Source organism: Cimex lectularius, unplaced genomic scaffold, assembly GCF_000648675.2.
Source record: "Cimex lectularius strain Harlan isolate CLEC.00 unplaced genomic scaffold, Clec_2.1 scaffold98, whole genome shotgun sequence".
Classification (NCBI taxonomy): Eukaryota; Metazoa; Arthropoda; class Insecta; order Hemiptera; family Cimicidae; genus Cimex; species Cimex lectularius.
Genome location: NW_019392897.1, coordinates 760,657 through 782,632, shown reverse-complemented (window position 1 = coordinate 782,632; position 21,976 = coordinate 760,657). Strand labels below are relative to the sequence as shown.

Below are 21,976 nucleotides of genomic sequence, written 5' to 3'. Positions count from 1 at the left end.
GCCAAAAATAAATTTTAAGAAAATAAAGTAAAGTAACATGCACATTCTGCTTCATAAATCACAAAATTTTTAAGTACTTACTTCCAAATAACAATGGAACAAGTTGTTTCAATTGCACTTGTAAAAAGGTTTGTTAAAACTAAAGATAAATTTACTACTTCCTACCCTAGCTCTATTAAAGACTGTCTCAGTTATCTGATATTATTGAAATAAAAAAGCATATCGTAGATTATGTATAATTAACTCTAAAACAACATCAACTGTTAGCTCTACTGAAGACTGTCCCAGTTGCCTGATATTATTGAAATAAAAAAGCAAAACGTAGATTATGTATATCTAACTCTAAAACAACAACAACTGTTAGCTCTAGTAAAGATTGTCCTAGTTGCCTGATATTATTGAAATAAAAATGCAAAATGTCGATTATGTATAATTAACTTCAAAATAACATCAACTGTTTACAATTTAACGCTGCAACTGTCATACCGTTACTTCATAAAAAGAAACAGTGTAGATGTTTTATTAATTCGAGAACTATATATTATTGCTAACTCGATTTCTGGATCTCGAAAACATCATAGAATATTTTCAGCAGGAACGGGTACAAAATAGTACTTGTAAGTGGTATATATGTCTTTAATTTTGTTGCTCAGAAGCGTTTATCGAGACAGTTTTGCTCTGAAAATATTATTTTTTAATTTATTTATTACAAAAGTAAAATGCTAAGTATTTTAAGAATTATTCTTGTTGGAAAGTAAATATCCGCTAAAGATTTTTTTGAAGATGGCTAGAAAGCGAATAATTAAACAATCACTTCGAGGCCAGTCAGGCTTATTTATCTCCGTCAACTCGGTGCGCACAACCTGAATGATGAACCAATTTTACGGCTGATGGCTTTGATCAATCCGCTGAGGATCTCAGGAAGATCTGCGCCTCATAATTTATAATGCCGCCAATATAACAATCTCGCCCTTTATTCTGAGCTTTTTTTCAAATATCCTTCATTTGAACAATTTATTTTTCGTAGATTAATTATTTCTTCGTCTTTTTTCCTGAAGACCAGGCCACAAAACGCTTGAGAGTCGGAGTGGTGGACGGAAAGAATGGAAATTTCGAGATAATATAATTTTTCACTTTTTCACTTTACACGTCTACTTTATCGCGCATAAACGACTTAATCTCTCTACTTCTGACAAATAATTCGGTATTCGATTCGACTAAAGCTTGAAATGAAACTTATTATGTATACTCACTTTTACTTTCATTAAAGCATCAATAGGAGTATTCACGATTTTGTGTTAACCTTGTTAGATCGAGAAAAATGATGACGTAAAAATCGGCTAGTGGCCAATTTTAGGTGTTAGGTAGAGAATGTAGTCACATTGCTAGCCGTTAGGCAGCAGCTAGGTAACCAGCATGGCAGCCTCGAATTTAACAGCTGTGTTTTGTTTACAAATATTTTTATTATTAAATACGCAATTAATTAAAACAGACCAATACATTTCTTTTGTTAATTTCTGACCTGTTCTTATACTCTCATTCATAATTGATACATCCCCCATCCTCTAAAGTCGTAGGCTGTTAAACGTTAAGACACAAGCTAGGTATGTCGGAATGTATTGAGCGTGTCATTTGTTAGTACTTTTCGAGTGCATAGATAGCATTTTGAATGAAAGAGTTAAAATTAATTTTCCTTTTTTATTAACTTCTGGCATCTTACAATTTAACAAAAAACAAAAACAAAACAAACAACAATAAGCCTTCAAGGGCTGTTATAGATTTGTTTTTTACGATCTTACTGGACATTTCTCTATTCGAGTTAACACGAGTTAGCATCTAACAAACATTGTGAATACCCCTATTATTATGAATTTTACATAACTACTTAGAAAAGAATGCTAAACCCGCACAACGTATGTGCAATGCCGAACTGTTGGTCAGTTTTATTTTCGTTTTAATTTTTTTAAAATTATTATTTTATTTGTACCCTTACTTACTTGTATATGGCGCACGAAGTCACAATTTAATTGTAGCATTTGAACACCTAACTATTTAGGAAAACACAAAAGGGAACGGAGGATTAGAATCAAAGCTTTAATGCTCGCTTCTCATTTCCTACATTAGAGGAACGAACTTTATTGCCGGCAGAAAAATACCGGATTCATATAAAATTAAATAAAAGAAAGAGCAACCGTTCTCAAACACTGTTTTCCAGGGAAAATAACGAACCCCTTTCGGCAAGACGTCAGGTAAAATGAATAATTTTTCCACGCTCTGCCGTAAAAAAGGCAACGTTGGCCCCGGCGGGTTATCAAAGAGCCAAACAGCTCTTCGGTCTATTTGTTTCCAAAACTAGTTTCTTTGTAAGCACATTTTCTTCAAATGGAATTGCTTCTCTTACTCAAGAATGGCTTATTCTCTCGCGATCCAAAAACTTAATAATGACGTATAACGCGTTCAAGTTGCAAAGGTACAACCAATATTTTGATATCAATCGACATAAAAATTATTAAGTATGAGCTTTCTATTTACAAAAGAACTTCTTTTCAAACAATGTTATTTCAACTTTAATTTATAACATTAAAAATAAAGTATTACATACTAAATTATATAATTTATAATTATAAAAGAACAATTATTTAGGCAAAACAACTGTATAAATGATTTACACATCAAATCTTGCCTTTGTAACCTATTTTTTAGATTAATTATTCTTTTTTATGTAAGGGCTTCGGTTCGAATTACTTTTTTAAATTGAAAACTATTAAACTAATAAATATAATGTTCCTTGGTTTTTTGGCATATTTTTTTCAAAATAAGGGTAAATAAGGATCTAATACCAAAATACGAAATGTGAAATTTTCTTGACTCTCGATAAAAATTTATACTATAAGAAATATCAAGAACTAAACGTTTGTGTTGGATTTGTTGTGAAGTTTGGAATAAATTATTTCATCTGTTCAGACGAGAGATTATTCATCTTAAGTCGTTGCCCTAAATCTGGCTATAATTTTAAAAAATTGTGAAAGAAAAGGCGGGAATTATATTATTCGGTTTTTATGTCTAAGATTATGATAGTTTTGCCTGATATAAACACTCATGCTAATAGGGCTGAAAGGATTACCTCGTCATCTATAGATGTGTAAAATTGAATTTTACAAATGATTCCTGCATCATTAATTCTGCTATTCCCCGTTTTACTTAATTAGGGAAATGCGTCGGGAAATATTCACCCGGCGCCCTGCACATTATTTCCCAGGGGTGTTCTGGTCGGCTTTATGTTTGGAAAGGAAAGGGAAGAGAAGTTCAATTTTTACGAATATCCTTTGTATAATTTCTTATCTAAACAAATTGTAAAGCTTAACAGATTGCTTCTGATTTCTTTACTAATCAGAGTTTTCACTGTCTATTTCAACAATTGAAAGGCCTCATTACTCGCAAACCTCATAAACATTTCAAATCATTATTACAAGTCTTGTGATGAATTGTTGTTAACGTTTTTGGATTCCACTCAAAACCTCCAAATAAAACTGCAGTCATGAAAACTTTGATAAAAGATAGGATAAGTACGATAAATCCTATTATGAGTGATGATTTTTAATTTTTTTTAAGTTTAGGCTAACTACATTGGCCCGCCTTCTCTTTTCTAGCTTTTTAACTACACCGAGAGGCAAAAACGTTGGCAACCCCAAATATTTTTAACGATTTCTTTGTCAATCTTCCTTTGATTATATTACATCAATATTATGCTCGTTTTCAGGGATTGAAAGGCAAGCACAGATAAAATTTCCGACTGTGTTTACAATTGGATTTTGGAAATAAATCCTTCAATAATCAATATCTTCGTTGTTCGTTTTCTTTCTAATTTTCGGATTGTGTGACTTTTTAATAACTTATTATTTTTAAGTTTCAAATTTCTTTTCTTTGAGTGATTGTTTTAAGTGAAACAGATTCGACTAGAATAATAGTATTGTTGGAAGAGAGAGGAAGTCAAGCGATTGTGGCCATTCCCAGAATAACTGTCCGAAGAGTGTTCCATCGCAACCAAAGATACTGGAGATTACTCAAGTAGGTATGGGTCAGGTCATATCGCCTGTGACTACTTGAACCGGGCTTCAGTTGAAATGAGAAAGCTAGTGCCAAGAGCCGGATTCGAACCCATGACCTTCGGCTAAATACGCAGCTGCTGTGCCATTTGAGCTATCGTGACTTAGATTTACTCGGACACCAACTTCCCATCTCAATCCACCTTTCGAATTTTCCCTCCTTTTTGCCATTTTTCAATTGTCGCGCAATCAGGATTCGATTCTTGGCTCGTAAAGAATGGCAAAGAACACGCTTTTCTTCAGATAAACGAAAACTGAATAAACTAACACATCAATTGACTACAGAATTGCAAGCTTTCCGCTCCGACCATTCGGATGGTTTACTGAAGCAGTAACAACATATAACAAATCGCTCGAGGCAGCAGCTAAAAATCTTCTAACTTACTACAAAATATGTACCCCGCTTCGCCAAGTCGACGTTCCTAGTCAGACGAGGAAAAGCGAATGCTTTTGCCTCTTACCCGACTACAGTGTTCACCCCACATCCCAACAACGATGACCATACTTATTCACAACTTATCGAGGAATATTTGCCTCACCGATTAACTGAAGCCGTCTGACGTTCATTCTACCATTCAACTCCTAAAATCAAAGAAAACTCTAGGTTTTGATCTCTTTACCCCAAAAATTCTCCAACGCCTTCCCAAAAGGGACATCATACACATAACATACTTATTTAACTCTGTTCTTCGTAAAACATACTTCGCTGTAGGTTGAAAGCTCTCGTATATTCGTATGTTCTCTAAACCAAAAAGCCAACACATTGTACTACTTCATATAGAAAAATGAGTCTACTACCCATTTTGAGTATAATTTTACAAAAGCTCCTATTGAAAAGAATTCTTCTGATTCCAAATTCTCAAAATATAATCTAAATTATTAATTTGGTTTTCGAAACCGTCATTCAACTACACAACAGTGCCAACGCGTGGTAGATATTTTTCCTCCTTCCTTGAGATGGGACAGGACTTTCTGGTGCCATTCTTGATGTACTGCACAATTACCTCACTGGCAGGGTTTTTCTAAGTCATATAAGGCCTCTCTGCATATTTCCCTATCCATGCTGATGTTCCTCAGAGTAGTGTTCTGGTCCCCCACACTATATCAGGTACTCACAGATGACATGCCATTATATTTCAAACCCACCATTCACTCATATTTTCATACCATACAGTAATTCTTTCTAGCAACTCTGACCTTCTGATTTCTCCTCGAAAACTCAAACACCACCTCATACTATTAGAGCCTTGGAATAAAAATAAAAGAATAAAATTAAAACAGATAAATTCACCCACATTACCTTTACTCTCCGTAAAAAGATCTTTTTTTTAAATCGTACTGTACATCAACAAACGCCTGAATCCTTCTTTCTTCGTGTCGTGTTAATGTGCACAAAAACTTACATCATACCAGACCGCATCTAACGATCTCCAAATAATCATTAATTAACGGTAACTAACCACACAATTATAACAGCATTTTCCAAAAGAGACAATTTGAAATAAGATGGAAATAAGGTTGCCTCGTGAAATGTAATCAAAAGTTATTTTTTGGATAATGGGATTTATCCGACTTAGATAACAAAGCTTTAAAAGTAATTCAGAGTCAGTCGGAACTTTTGAAGTTATTATTACTTTCTAAAAACTTAAACAGCGTGGCAATCTAATTGTTTCTAGCTAACTAGCTCACGTATCCGCCCACGTAGGTTTTTCTGTGTTAACGTCTAATAATAGGTCGATACTAACAATTTATAAGCTGTTTTTAAGGAAATATTGTACATTCATACATTTATTCGTTATATGTTTAATTTTACATATTTGACAAATATTGTTAACTTCCTTTTCCATTATGTAAGGGTGCTGACACACGGAGCGGTTTTGCTAGGTTGTGACACATGCAGCGGTATGATGTGCGTTTTGGCCGAAGCGGTTTTGTTCTCTCTCAGTTATTAAANACACAGGAGAATGTGGGTTCATCCAATTGTCGAGAAGAGAAGCGAAAGAGGGCATTTTAAGAATTTGTTTTCAGAGATGAGGAAACACCCTGAAGAATGTTTTAACTTTACCAGGATGTAAATGGGCAGTTTTGACGAGTTACATAGTAAAATAAAATGCCGCATTACAAATTTTTTATCTCCACGTCTATTTTTTGTATCTTAAAAGTAAATTAGAAGACTGACAAACAAACAACCCTTCAAGAAAGTGGGGTACGAACCGCTCAAATAAACGCCACGTGTGTCAGGGCTAATGCAATACTTGGGTACCACTCACCGCCTGGCGTTTTCAAAACCGACGCGTTGGGTCGTCTCCGCCACCGACCGACTCGGTTTGAAAACCGACAGGCGGTTACGACCGCTACGTCTGTCAGGTTAATGCAACAACAATGAACGACTCACCGCCTCGATTTTTCTCGCGATAAACGCTTCGGTCAAAACCGCTCCGTGTGTCATCGCCCTTAGGCTATATTTATATACATACATCAATATGTACAATCAAAATTTCTGAGTTCCTATTTCTGCCTTATTACTTTCACTAAATAATCCATCACAATTTCCCAAATAAATGAATGCGAAATTCAATATTTTATATTATGGTTGAACAAAATACTTTACAATTTATACTTTTAATAAGTTATTAGGTGACGAAAGCTTGGGGAACCCAACAATTTGTTTTTTCCTTTCTTCACCTATCTACTGACCTCCATGAAGATTGAAACTCCATACAGATTACCTGCAGGTCGAGCAACAAACATCATATTTAATAAGTTGTTAAAAATTAATGACAACTATAACTAAAAGTAAAACTAATTTCATTTAAGCTATGAAACTTATTTTCACGATTTAATTTGCTAATTGGATGATGAATCGTTTTCGAGGGAATAAAGCGATGTGCTTGTACTTCATTATTGCAATAAAATATAATTAGTCACTTTTTGTTTGAAATGGCGGATTGAAAAAAGTTTAAAAGATAGCAGACTTCATTACGCCATGCCGGCCCCACCGATCCTTCTACTGTGCGAGGAATGAAAATCTGTGTAATTTGTCGCAATTTAATAAGCACGATTTTAAAGGTACTAATTAGCCTCTCGTAGTCCTCAAGTACTCATCCCAGGGTTACAACCACTCACTCTCACGGACCGTGACTCAGCGAAATCTAATAACGGCCAATTACAATTATCAGAATTTAACATTATTCCAATTGGTTTTTCGCAATTACCCATTATATGATTGTCAAAGAAGTATTGGTTTTAAACTTTAAAGCCTCCATATGTTAAGACGATGGTTGGCAATATTTAATATAACAAAAACCAAAAAAGACACAAGTCGACCATCAATTTTTACGCAATTATTTAATTAAATATGTCACAACTTTTTAATAAAATGTTTAATAAATAATGTTTTATAAGATACGGCCCCTGTTAGAGAATTATAATATTGCACAATTCTCGGTATTTTGCAAAATTATTTTATTAGATCAATTCAACATGCTTTCTCCATCAAATTGAGCATTTTTCAAGGAATATTAAAAACCAATTTTAAAATAAAACATTGACTTTTTATCGCAATAAATAACCTTAAGACTTAATCGACCAAAGAAATCAAAGGATAGATATAACGCCGATACACGCGCTTACCGTTACTTGTAAAGACATAAGCGGTATTCACGATCTTTGTGTTAACTCTTTTAACTCTGTTAGGCCCTGTTAGATCGAGTAAAATGATGACGTAGACTTGTAAGAAACGGCTAGTTAACATTGCTCGATCTAACAAGCCAGAGCCAATGTTGGATCGAAAATTTAGTCACATTGCTATCCGTTAGGGCGTAGGTAACCAGCCATTGATTTAACAGCTGTTTTTCTTTACATGTATTTTTATTCTTAAATACGCGTTAATTAATTGATATTTTGTCCCAATATTAGAATTGTGCTTGAGCATGATAACGAGTATTTGGGTCCCCTGTGCTGATTTTTAAGGTTAGACAAATTGAACAGTAAGAGGTGTTCTTTTAATAAATGGATTATTTTACAGTTTTTATACAATTTTGCACACACAATGACACATCTAACGGAAAACAAACACCTTGAGCTCTGAAGATGATCTCAATAAAAATCGAAACGTTGGCACGATAAAGAAAATGTTTTTCTAAAACCTACGTCACACCAGACCGCATCTCACGACCTCCGAATAATCATTGACTAACGGTCACTAAACACCACACTGTATCTAGAATACTTTTATTTACTTTCCCATTCATTTTTCACCAGATTGAGCCACTGCGTACCAGTAAAAAAAGAAGAAAAAAAGTAGCACCCTATACACTGTTTTCTTGTACCGTTGAAATATCACTCAAAAGCAATATCGTAAGGTAACATTTGCGGTTTATTTTAGCCACCCCCTTCAATTCATGATAGTTTTGTTCCCCGTTGTTTCCGAAATTGTTAGCCTTACCAACATCGAAACGAGTTATCTTAGGACCATTGACAAAAAGATACAGGTAACCGTTGAGACATCCGCGTCGTTGCACAACCGAAAACAAAACGGTGTAGTCAGTTGTGTAATCTACGTGCGATATAGAGCAAGCGAACGTTTAAATGCTCATTATACCTTATTTTTTCGTACTGAACCCTTTAAGCGCCGTGTTATTTATATACAAGTTCCTCTTCTGAATAATTATTCATTTTTGCTTTCCGACTGGAACAGAAATGCATTTATGCAATTTTTGACGGGCGGTGTCACCAAGAAAACGTAACTGTTACCATAACAGGAATATTGGTCTACTTGTCCACCAAGTAAATAAAAAAAATCTTTAATACGTTTAAATGAAATTGTTGTTAAATTGTTTTACGAACACAGACAATGTTTATTCAATGGAAAAATAATGTAAATAAATTTGTTTTAATATCTTCATTAAAAAACACGATTGACACGCCTTCAATGAATATAATTTAAACAACAGTTCATTTCGAACATCTCATTTTTTCGTTTTTAACATGGAAAATTTTTATTTTGAAATGAACACGGTCAAACTACTTATTAGTTACAGTTAGTCGAAAATGCTGTTTTATAACTAAATTTTGATGAACTCAAGAACAAAGATTGAAGACAAAAACCATTTGTGTTTGTTGCTTACTTGTATTGAATAACTTATTAAACTCTTTCTATCTTGTAAGAAAAAAAATAACTTTTTGGCATAAACAATTTTTCGAGATAACAATTTTTCTCATCATGTTGATATGTGTTATATCAATCAACATTAATTTCTCGAAATTAATAAAATATTAACGGAATAATAAAAAAATGCCGAATCGGCCTCAAAATGTTCATTCAAAAACGTCCGCCTGAAAATAATTTCGGATAAAGCACAATATCATGTCAGTTTAAACAAAATATAAACGTCTTTAATAATCAGGCCTTTGAGTCAAATTAACAAAAAAAATTAAGATCGGATTAATCACATAATATTTTTTACCAATTAAAGAACGTTTCGATCTTTATTGAGTGCCTTTCAGCACGACACACAAGAATAACACAATGAAAACAAACACCATGAGCCATGAAGATGATCTCAATAAAGATCGAAACGTTGGCAGGATAAACAAAATGTTTTTCTAAAACCTACGTCACACCAGACCGCATCTCACGACCACCGAATAATCATTTACTAACGGTCGCTAGAAACCACACAGTATCAAGAATATTTTTATTTACTTTCCCATTCAATTTTCATCAGACTGTGCCACTGCATACCAGTTAGTTAAAAACGAAAAATTAGGACCTTGTGACAAAAGATGACAATATAGAGATGAAATTCAGAGCGAGAATGAGAATAGGAAGGAAATCAACAGGTTACAATTACCAGCATCATTGTTGATTAGTATTCATGGAATTAGACTGATACTAACTGTTAAACCGATGACGTTATTACGCCTTGGCTTCTGTACATATAAATAATAAATTATCATTATTTATATTATGTATGATGTATGTTTATCCTTATTAAACCTTTTTTTAAATTACTGAATAGAAGTCATTTGCCGAAATCATCAAATAATCACACAATTTGAAGTATTTTTTTCATTGTAACTATGTTTGTTGATAAATTGGTATTTTCGTTTAATTTAAAAAAAAATCAAATAATTTTTGGATTATTTTATTTATTAGTTGGAATGCAGGGCCGCTGGATTCGAACCCGGGACCTTACAGTGATGAGCGCCTTGTCACCACCTAACTATTTGCGGCCACCGACGTAATGGACAAAACTTGTTAATGTTTATGATATACCAGATAACCCCTAACTCTATTTATTCTTATTGATCCACAGCAGCCAGTTTTGTCTGATCTCAGTAATGAGAGATAAGAGTTAGTGCCTTCATTCCCTTTTCTCGTTCACAAGACCCCACACCATCTCTTATTTCCGACCATCCTATTTACCGCCTATCCTATTCGTGTGCAGGTCTCGTTATGTGGTTCATTCAGGCAATGCCGAGACGGTAAAATTAATTTACTCTTCCATTTTCTTGTTCCAAACTGTCAACTCAGAGTAGAACAGCTCTAGAATCCAAGAACACCAAAAATCGCATCCAAGGCCATTATTATTGAAAAACAAATAGGAGTATCGGAAAATCCAAAAGTAACCGCTGCAATAAATCAATAAAATGACAATCAGCATCAAGGTACTAGCTTCATCACATTACCAGGCATCTTATCTCCCAATTTGATAACGAGGACGAAACAGATGATTCTCCACCACAGACTTTTTCAAAACTACTACCAGTATACAAACAGTATTCGGATCTACGTCCAGTTATGTAAAGAACGTGAAGAAAAAATATTTTTATAACACTTTACCTACAAATCAAGAACATCGGATGTATTAGTTAACTGTCTTCATCCTGAAACATATCGAGGAGTAGTACAATACACAAAGACAACAAGTGTTGATTTTCGCTGTTATCAGCTCAAGCAGGATAAGATGTTTAGAATCGTCATAAGATACCCCATCAGAGCACACCAAATGATCTAATAAAAGAAAAGATAGAAAAATGTTGATTCTCAGTACTAAACGCAGCAAACGTCCAACACCCATCAGGGGTATTCACGATCATTGAGTTAACCCCGTTAACTCTGTTAGGTCGTGTTAGATCGACAAAAATTATGACGTAGACTTGTAAGAATCGGCCAATTAACATTGCTCGATCTAACAGGCCAGGGACAATGTTAGATGTCGGGTCGACAATGCAGTCACATTGCTATCCGTTAGGGCGTAGGTAACCAACATGGCAGCCATGAATTTAACAGCTGTTTTACACGTATTTTTATTCTTAAATACGCGTTAATTAAATCAGACCAATACATTACTTTTGTTAATTTCTGACCAGTCCTTTATTTGCAGACGACATAGTCCAGGCATCGAGCAGATGTGCACGGGGGCAATACAATCTTATGGAAAATTGAATTTTTGGTTTGCGTCAGGTAGCGTCGCATAGCCTTGCATTGGGTAAGTGTGTTCCCTGTTTTAGGTGTGTCGGCAGAATGAGTGAGTTAAAATCATGATTTTATTATCTTATTCTCATTTCAAAAGGATGGCCAAAGTGAAATAATATTTACGTGTCGTAGAAATGATAAATGATGGAGTGAGTGTGGTGTTCAATCCTTTTTAAAAAGATAGTTCCTACTCACAGTAAGAATTGTAAAGAAGAAACGTATTGTCATGTTAAATAAAAACTTTGCGCTTTTGAATCACCCCGGAACACAAATGCAAGCCATTATTTATGAAACTTCTAAATAATAAATACGTAAGAACTTGGCGCATGAGTCGTTCAGTAGCGACTAATTACAAACACGTACCAACAAAAGAGTTATCCTTCACAAAAACAAAGGAGCTTTTAATTAAATTAACTAAAAGAGTAAATAGCCGACGCCGGATAAACGGATTGCTTTGTTTACATTTGTAAAATTAAATCTTTTGTCCTGAGAAGCATTTGTTTCGTTTGCGATCCATGTGGTGTATACAAAACCCGCTCTCTCGTAAGTTGAGGAACAAAACAAGAAAAATTATATATGAAACAATGCTCTATCGACATTACTGAATGATTGAATACTATGTTCATTAGAAAACAATCAGGAAAATTTTTCTTTCTTTTCTTAACGAAAATTGTACATTTACGCAATACCTCTATTTCAATATAGAGACTTATTGGACATTAAAGAAATTGGCTGCCAACAATTCCAACTTACAAAACCTAATGAAAGTAACATGTTTATTTAACAATTTAATATTTTACGCCCCACAAAAATTGTCAATAATTTGGTTTTCTAATTGAAAAATCATTCTGAATATTTTCATTCTTTTTTCTCTTCACCTATACACATGTTCTCCAACCATCTTTCATTGTATGAAAATAAAACTGAAATGGTTTTTTAACCAAATAACTGCAAGTTCTTTATTCTTGATTCTACAATAAATGTTTCCACTCTATTTTGGTCTATTGGTCTTATTAGGTTGTTGTTGGGTAGTTAAGAGATCCATACAAAAATTCAAAAATGAAGCTCTTACTATTTTGATAATTAAAAAGAGACAAACATTCATAACCTTACTTAGACAGAAAGAGTTGACACTGTACCACTGAATAACTGATTACATAAATAGTAATTGTAAAAAGAATTAGCTACACAAGAAAGTAAATATAACTAGTTTGGTACTAACGAAGTTCTAAGACAGCAAGATACATTTTTCTTCTTATATTAGCAAAACATGTACAATTCGCAATGAAATTAAGTAGATATTCTCTTTCATCAGCATAACAAACAGGAGACGATTAATTTACATTGGTGTTATTAAATGATATCCCCCTTAACAGTAGTTAACATAAGTTTTATTTCCTTTCCTTTAGAGAGGAAATATAATTGCTTTCCTGACTGCAACAGGAAAATCGCAATTCTCAAAAATGTCATTTAAAAAATCAACCGTTTTTCCAAGAGCTTACGGGTAGCAATTTTATAGCACTCATATAAATTCATGGGAATTCACGAATTTCGTGTTAACCCTGTTAATTCTGTTAGGTCCTCAGATCGAGAAAAAATGATGCCGCAGACTTGTAATAATCGGCATTGCTCGATCTAACAGGCCAGGGCCAATGTTAGGTGTTAGGTCAAAAATATAGTCACATCGCTATCCGTAAGGGCGTAGAAAACAACATGGCATCCATGAATTTAACAGCTGAGTTTTGTTTACACGTATTTTTATTCTTAAATACGCATTAATTACATTAGACCAATGCATTTTTTGTTAATTTCTTACCTGACTTTATACTCTCATTTATAGCAGATACATCCCATATCCTATATAGTTGTAGGGTGCTAGAAGTTGGGATACAATTATTAGAACCATTACAGTTCGTGGTCCGATTGACAAATTAACTTTTTTCAATTAATTAATCTTCATGAAAGTATTGGTTGAGATAAAAAAGTCAGTGTCATAAGCGGGATTCGAACCCACGATCTTCGCCTAAATAAGCCGCTGCTCTACCACATGAGCTATCGTGACTTCGATCCGCTCGGACACTAAGTATATCTTCACGAAAGTTCTCCTTGGCCATTTCATTTATCGCCGAGAATCAAATAGATTACACGACATTTGAAAAATGGCAAAAAGGAGGGAAAATTCAAAAGGTGGGGTTGAGATGGGAAGTTAGTAGCCGAGTGGATCGAAGTCACGATAGTTCAAGTGGTAGAGCAGCGGCGTCTTTAGCCGAGGGTTATGGGTTCGAATCCCGCTCGTGACAATGACTTTTTTATTCCAACCAATATCTTATATAAAGATTAATTAATTAAAACTTGCCTTAATCAACCTACGGCTGCCATTACTTTTTGATTTACCCATTGTTCTTACGATTTATTTTAGGAATATTTATTTTAATTTCTATTTGATTACTTAGAAAATTACATAGTGATTCGTTTAACTGCTCATTAACTAAGATATCCTTATAGGGTCCGAAAACAATAATATTTCTTTTTCTACTGTCATGTTTTATAAGACCAGTCGATTTTCAATTTCAACGAATTTTGGATTCATTTGAACAAAGTGTTCATCTATTTCGAACACTTGTTTTTACGTTTGCCTCCGTCTTGCCTCATGTCGTTTTTCAAGAGGTTTAACTGCTCACGAATAAACTCTTCCATTTTGGAGCCTTAAGGCTATTATGCGGATGTTAGCGAAAGGTGATGAACACCACGCGCCTGTTTTACGCACTTACCCACTCACCAGCAATATCTCGAGTACAAATAATTTCCCAAAGCGATTTAATTTTCTGTACCGTCTATATCTAATTTCACTCCAACACAGTACAAAGAATCTCATAAATACACTGTAAAATCGATAGAAAGCAGACCAGTTGAAGAGACGTTGTTAAGACTAGCATGTAACATTTGCTAAAATAAGGCGAAGAGATTAATAAATATTTTTATTTTTTCCTTGTTGATGGATGTTGTAGAAAGTGTAATTACTTCATTAAAAAAATAAGAAAATACATGTTGGAAGAAATGTGCAATTTTTTCACAATATAAACGAGCTAACAACTTTAAAGATATGATCGGAATACATAAACACAAGTACGTAAAACATTGCATTTCTCTTAAAACTTAATCTCTTGTAGCGTTTTATTTTTTGAAATATTAAATGTTATAACAAATCATAAAATAACCTTTTTTTGCTAATAGCTAAAAACATTTTTGTTTGTTTTGTGCCTTCAATTTGACCGTGTTGGTCGAACTTGAACAATATTAGACCGGCCCTGTTTGGAATAATAGTTCGACAATACCCATCGAATCTTTGATATATCGACTAGGTAGAATTGGTTTTATCCCTGTAGTGCCGGCATGCACGGCTTTCAATACCAATCTATTATGGCCCGGCAGTGCCTGCATTGAAAACGTCTGTCTGGATCGTATGTCATCTATCTTGGCTCGACCTTGTTTATCTAAAGAAAATGCTCAACCCTATCAACGCGCATATTTCAATTTCAGTATTATCTAGCCGTAGCTATTGTTTATTTCGACGAAAGTCGGCTCAAAGCAGGCAGCCAACGCCATAGACTTCTTTGATTTGTAGCAGATACGATGTCTGATGTGAATGACTTCATACAGTAACACTGCTGACAAATCTACCTTGTGTAATTTACATATAATTGATATCGGCATGGTGAAATATAATCCAGAGAATTACGTTGGAATGAGGTATGTCACATAATTTTGCAGGTAATTTCACCATTAGCCCTTCGAAAAGCTCTTCGTTGGTAGGTTCTTATTTCCTTCTGAAATATCAGGGTTTTTGTGTGTGTGTGTGTGTTTTAGAGAGAGAGAGAGAGAGAGAGAGAGAGAGAGAGAGAGAGAGAGAGAAAGAGAGAGGAAGAGAAAGCGAGTGAAAAAACAGAAAGGGAGAAACGGAAAAAGAGATTAAACTAAGTGATTTAATCAGTAAGTTAATCAGAATTGATATTAATAATTTCACTTAATTTCGAGAAAGAGAAATATACATAAAAAACGACTTATTTTGTTTGGAATAAAAATATCTGCTGTGAGTAGTTTCCCTCGGCCTGCGTCAGACAGGGTTGCGTGCTGAGCCCACTTTTATAACATCTTGAGGGCGTAAAGTGCAAATTAAGCAAATTCGGTGTATCTAATCCAGTTAAATTTTTCTACCAGTGAAATAAAAAAATGTATTGAGTTACTTTGAGCATCACAAAAACAATGTTTTCAAATTATTGAACCACAATAAGTTATACTATTTGTAGATGTAGAAGTAATACCATATACTTAAATAATACTTCACGACAGAGATTTGACATGCTTCGGTAAAACTCTTCGCTGGTTTTCGCTGAAGAAAACAGAAGATTTTGATGGATGAAATTGGTTCACCTTATGTAAGTACTTAAAAAAGCTAAAAGCTATAAAAATTTTATTAATTTACGATTTTTTTCATAGGTGCCATCCCAGTTAAAGGTGATATAGAAGCTATATAAGCAATTGTTTCAGTTAAATAAAATAGAATTTAAAAAGTTCATTATTGTCAATACTAATTATCAGTAACTCGTCGGATAAACAAGGATAAAGAACAACAACAATACTATTATGTTATCAATACTCAATGTTCGTCCGACATCATTACTGCTTAAAACATCGTCGTTTTTAGTTATGACTGTAACTGGACGGCACAGCCAACTGCACATCCTCGTTATTTATTTGATAATCTCGTCGTTAAGAAGGCCGGTGGTGGTTGTTAGCTTCCAAGTTAAAACTTGGTTTCGCGCACCATCCTTTTTCCGATCCTCGCTTTCCCCGTCTTGTCCACAAGTTCACTTTAAACTTCCTCTCATGAGCTTTCCGTGGAAAACCTCTGCTTCAGAAAACAAAATAAGGCCGATAGTTTTAGGCTTGGCCCCTGTAAGTACTGTTGCGTATAATCTAAAGCATTACACGACATGTCAAGTTTTATTAAACTAACCCTTGAAATATGTTACAACAATGCATATTTTAGTAAAGAAAAATAAAATAAATTGGTAACCGAACAGATGTATAATGATGTATCGACGGACAATCGCAAACATATTCAAGCGCGTCGTTATTGTTTGCTTTTACTTACAATTATTTACAATTAGCTACATGGAGTATGAATGTTTAAGTACGATGGCGTTTTCAAATCTCTTAACGACGGACACCACACTTTGAGCATTGGAAGTTGAGACGATCAAAAATCGGCCTCAAACGCTGCACGATACCACAAACAAACTGGTTTGGGTTCAAAATTGTATGCGGGTTATGTTCGTTGGTTCAGGGACAGCAGAGGTAGAGATGACCCTGCGACGTCACCGAATGCACTGGGTCAGATTTGCTCCCTGCTAAAGAGACTCCCTTGTTCGGCATCGGACCATAGGTCCTCTGTTCACCCATACGGTTAATTTCTATTTTCCTTTGGTTTCCCGAGGGGGTTGATGAAGCCTTATTTAATTTCTAGTTTTTACGTTACATATAAATACAGGGTGAATTGCTACTCGTGCTACAAACTTCTTCAGTAGATTCTTCACCCTAAAATGAACAAAAAAGTTCATATTGTCCATGGTCCGATTCTCAACCATTTCAGAGTAATTTCGCTTTTTATCGATTTTGAAAGATATCACGTCCTGGCGTCGGAAAATCGTGATATCTTTTAATCTAAACATTTCTCTTAAAATCTATAAGCACCGTTGAAATCCCCGTTAATTTTTAGAGAGAATCAAAATCATAATTCCATTGAAATTTTTTAATTTAATTTAATGCCCATTTAGTATGTAATGCTTAAGAAGTTTACAAACAGCTAGAAGGTCAAGGAAGAAAGACCCAAACGTTTTGCCACCTTCATCTTCTTATTGAAAAATTAACGGGGATTTCAACGGTGCTTATAGATTTTAAGAGAAATGTTTAGATTAAAAGATATCACGATTTTCCGACGCCAGGACGTGATATCTTTCAAAATCGATAAAAAGCGAAATTACTCTGAAATGGTTGAGAATCGGACCATGGTCAATATGAACTTTTTTGTTCATTTTAGGGTCAAGAATCTACTGGTGAAGTTTGTAGCACGAGTAGCAAGTCACTCTCAAACATTAGCAATCCTTGAACCACCATTTTTTCTCTTTTTGTCATCAACATCTTGGTCTCACAACCACTAAATAAGAAAATGACGAGTGCGTTGGAAGCGTTATTAAATCAGGTAGTTTTCCTCAAATTTGCTGCCTTCTGAGACTAAAATTAGAAACTCTGGATTACTTTATACACTTTCCGATTTACACAATTTTCCACTCTTTTTGTAGTTCTGGCTGAAATAAAACACAAAAAATTAGCCCAAACATTTTGCCACCGTCATCTTCTTATTGAAAAATTAACGGGAATTTCAACGGTGCTATTAGATTTTCAGAGAAATGTTTAGATTAAAAGATATCACGATTTTCCGACGCCAGGACGTGATATCTTTCAAAATCGATAAAAAGCGAAATTACTCTGAAATGGTTGAGAATCGGACCATGGACAATATGAACTTTTTTGTTCATTTTAGGGTGAAGAATCTACTGGAGAAGTTTGTAGCACGAGTAGCAATTCACCCACAATTCATATATCCAATATAAATTTATTATTACTTAAATCGATTGATCGCAACAAACTCTGCCCACATGGACACCATCCTTTTGGGGCCAGGCAAAATCCGACCATCAAATCTGATGGTGCCTGGGGGTAACTAATGATGAAGACAATTTCCCCCCTTAACTTCCTATACCCTTCCTTTCCTAATTTTCCTTTCTTTTCCTTACCCCCTCTGCTTTTGCAGAGGCTTTCTGGGTTACAGGACCCGCACCCCTCAGGCAACGGGTGCATCAGTAGGGGGTTCGTACGATCTCCGGGTGGGCGATTAGTCTTACCTTAAAAATAATATTGAACCACGGGAGTTAGAATATCCAAGTGGCTCTACTAATTGAGGTTGGACTTCGGATGGTCACGGTTTGAAAAACAAATTGTACCTCAGCTTGAGGGTAGCGGCCAACCGGAGACGGAGATAGAGTGCCTTCTCTATCTCTCCGGAGGTGGTGAAAGGCTGTACTAGAACAACAAAACTGCCTTTTTCAAGGCCCATATATGGATGTCCCCTTGTTAAGGCACTTCAGAACTTGGTTAGCATTGCACCATCTCGCTAGTGAAGGAATGTGACATCCATGCATGTAAAATCATCCGGGTGTTCTCTTTGAGAACATTTGGCATCTGAGAAGTCCTCTCGGGGATAAGTACGGACGTTAAAGATCTTCATGGGACTCAACACTTATGAGTGAAGGTGAAAACATCTGATCGCTATACGAGCACACAAATCACAGTACCTTCTCAAAATGATTGCTGGCATTAGCGATTCAAATATTTATACGAGCTCAACAAGCAACCCTAATATAACTAAAAATGTAATTAAGAAATCATGGTAATATTAGAGAGATATAGAGAGAAATAAAAAGAGAGTGAAAGAGAGAGAAAGAGATATTTTATTCTGGAACTAGAAGTCCCTTAAGAATAACAATAAGGTCAATTTTTTTAAAAATATTTTAGAAATCTGGCAATGAAAGTCTGGCGTTAACTATAGTGAAATAAATTGGCATAACCACATAATTTTTAAATATTAGTTTTGTAAAACATTATTTTCATTTTTCTATTGTTTTTTCAACTTGCAATCATTATTTTTGCCAACTGCCAAACTCAGTAAAATTAATGTTATTATTATGCATGTATATGCTTGACAGATTACCTTTGTACCGTTCTATCTTTGGTAAATAAACATAAATGAAACAAATAATTAAAAATAATACAAAATATAAAAAAATAGCAATATTTGTACCAAGAATAAAAATTTAGGGAAAATAGTAATAATAAGAAATACTCTGTTTTTGAGAAAAGGAAGGAAACAAGCTTTGTTCTGTTGTAAAAGAACTTAAGTGTACAAGTATAACTTGCTAAGAGCAGGTGATTCATTTTACATTATTTTGTTCCATATTATTGTTTTTTCTCAGAATAATGTATTCACTGTACACCAAATAAATTAATTTTTGTCTCTTTTGTCTAATAATATTATGGACCATGTTTGCTCTGTTTGGAGGTAGAGAGGTTGTACTGGAAGGATTGAAACGAGCTAAGGGGGCTGCTTTGCGGATTGGGAAAGAAAGAGAATTACAAAGATTTGTGATTCGAGCTATGAAGGTTGGGTGAAACTAATTCACTATTTTCGTGGTCCGCTTGACCAATTAATACATGACAATTAATTAAGGTTTTTAGTTGAGATGAAAAAAAGTTAATGGCACGAGAGGGATTCGAACCCACGACCTTCGGCTTGATATGCCGCTGCTCTACCACCTGAGCTATCGTGACCTCGATCCACTCGGACATCAACTCCCCATCTCAACCCCACCTTATGAGTTTTCCCTCCTTTTGCCATTTTTCATTTGCCATTTTTTTCATCTCAACTAAAAACCTTAATTAATTGTTTGGTGAAACATGAAGGTTTTATATCGAGGAAGGTCTTTGGGGATGAGCAGTTGTTAAGAGAAAGAGAATCCACGAAGTAATAGTCTTTGAACATTCAAAACTAAAAAGAACTACAAAAGAAGGGTGGAAGGAGTCCACCGAGCTATCCACCCTGGATGATCTGTATAAATGTCAATCCAAGTCCAACAACGACAAGAAGATAGCTGTTAGCCTGGCAGAAGTCTGTGACATTAATGACCTAACCCTCCCCTCTCGGGGCATAGAGGGCATAGAACGATAAGGTTGACATGTTGGCCAAAGAGGGGGGGGCCAACATGGACTAAGTAGGTCATGAACCCTGCTGTGGCTAAGAATACTGTCAGAGGACACATCTTAAAATGAATCCTTGGTATGGTATGGTATGGTAGAAAAGGATACTAGGAAGCGGGGTTTATTGGGAAGCGGGGGCCTTCTGGCTTATTGTACCTACCTAGTTCCTTAGTTCAGTCAATAGACTCAATCCTTCTTCTTAGAAGTATCAGGTCATTGACTGTTGCTGCTGGAATTTGATTCCCTAAGGTGTTTCCATAAGTTAGGTTAAATCTCCATTGAGCTGTTGCTTCGCATTCCAAGATGATATGAGTGGCTGTTTCTTCTTCCTCATTACATAATCTGCAAATGGGATCATCGCTGTACATACCCATGTTGTGTAGATGTTTTCTCAGATGCCAGTGACCGGTTAGTAGTCCTACCACTCCTCTGAGTTTGGCCCTCTCCTCTTGTAGCAGTGTTTTTGCCAGTCTCGGTGAGGGTTGTTTCATCATAAGTTTACTATGTCTAGCACCGCTAGAGTTTATCCACTTCTCCTTTTGTTTTGTTTGGATCCATTCTGCGATGGAGGATTCTATATTTGTTTTTGTTATCCCAAGAAGAGGTTCGGGGCATATGTATGGTCTTGCAGATCCTTCTCTGGCCAGTCTGTCTGCTTTCTCGTTACCCAAAATTCCCCTGTGCCCTGGCACCTAAGATATCATCAGGTTGTTGTGTTTCCCCAGGTTTTGGAGATTTTGGACGCATTCACTAATTTTTATGTGATTCTTTTACATGCTAATGCTTTAATAGCTGCTGGCTATCTGATCTTATGAGGTTTTTTTGTCAGTGTAACCTTTTTTTAAGATTTTCCATGGCACAAGCATTGATGGCATGTATTTCCGCTTAAAAAAACCGAAGTGTACTTCCCTAATGAGTTTGATTGCTCATGTTTTGGGCTTGTACAACGCCTGATCCGGTTCGTTCGTTTGTTTTGAGCCATCTGTGTACCATATCATTGTATCTGATGCTCTCCTGTGTTCGTTTCCTCCTTTATAGTCCATTGAGACTTTACAGGAAGTTGTGAAGATTGTTTCGGGGATCATATAATCAGTCCCCATTTCTAATATGGGTGTCTGATTTTGTTGATTATGGTTGTATGCCCGAATTGCTTAGTTCCTTTCCAATTTAATTGCTTCTGGAGCCTAAGTGAGCTTTTCCTAGCCTCTCCTTGTATGAATATTTCCAGTGGAAGTAGGTTTAGCAAAGTTTCTAATGCGTTTGTAGGGGTTGTTCTCATCGCCCCTGTGATACATAGGTTTGCTGGTATGCTGCCTAATCTTTGGGTAGCTACTTTTTGTTGAGCTTTGTTCCACCAGATTAGTGATCCATAGGTTATTCTGGGTCTTATTACTGCCGTGTATAGCCAATAGGCCATTTTCGGTTTGCCTAATGTCCTTCTTGGGGTCATTAGCGATATTTTACCTTTTGCTATAGTATGTTGCAGCTTAGGATTCCCGGTTAATTTCTTATC

General features: G+C 35.2%; 1 protein-coding gene across 1 annotated transcript in view; it reads left to right on the top strand.

Annotated features, from left to right (window-relative positions):
* Positions 1 to 21,976, top strand: part of LOC106664289 (chaoptin) — a 382,618-nt gene that overhangs the window by 23,274 nt on the left and 337,368 nt on the right. The gene's annotated exons all lie outside the window — the stretch shown is intronic.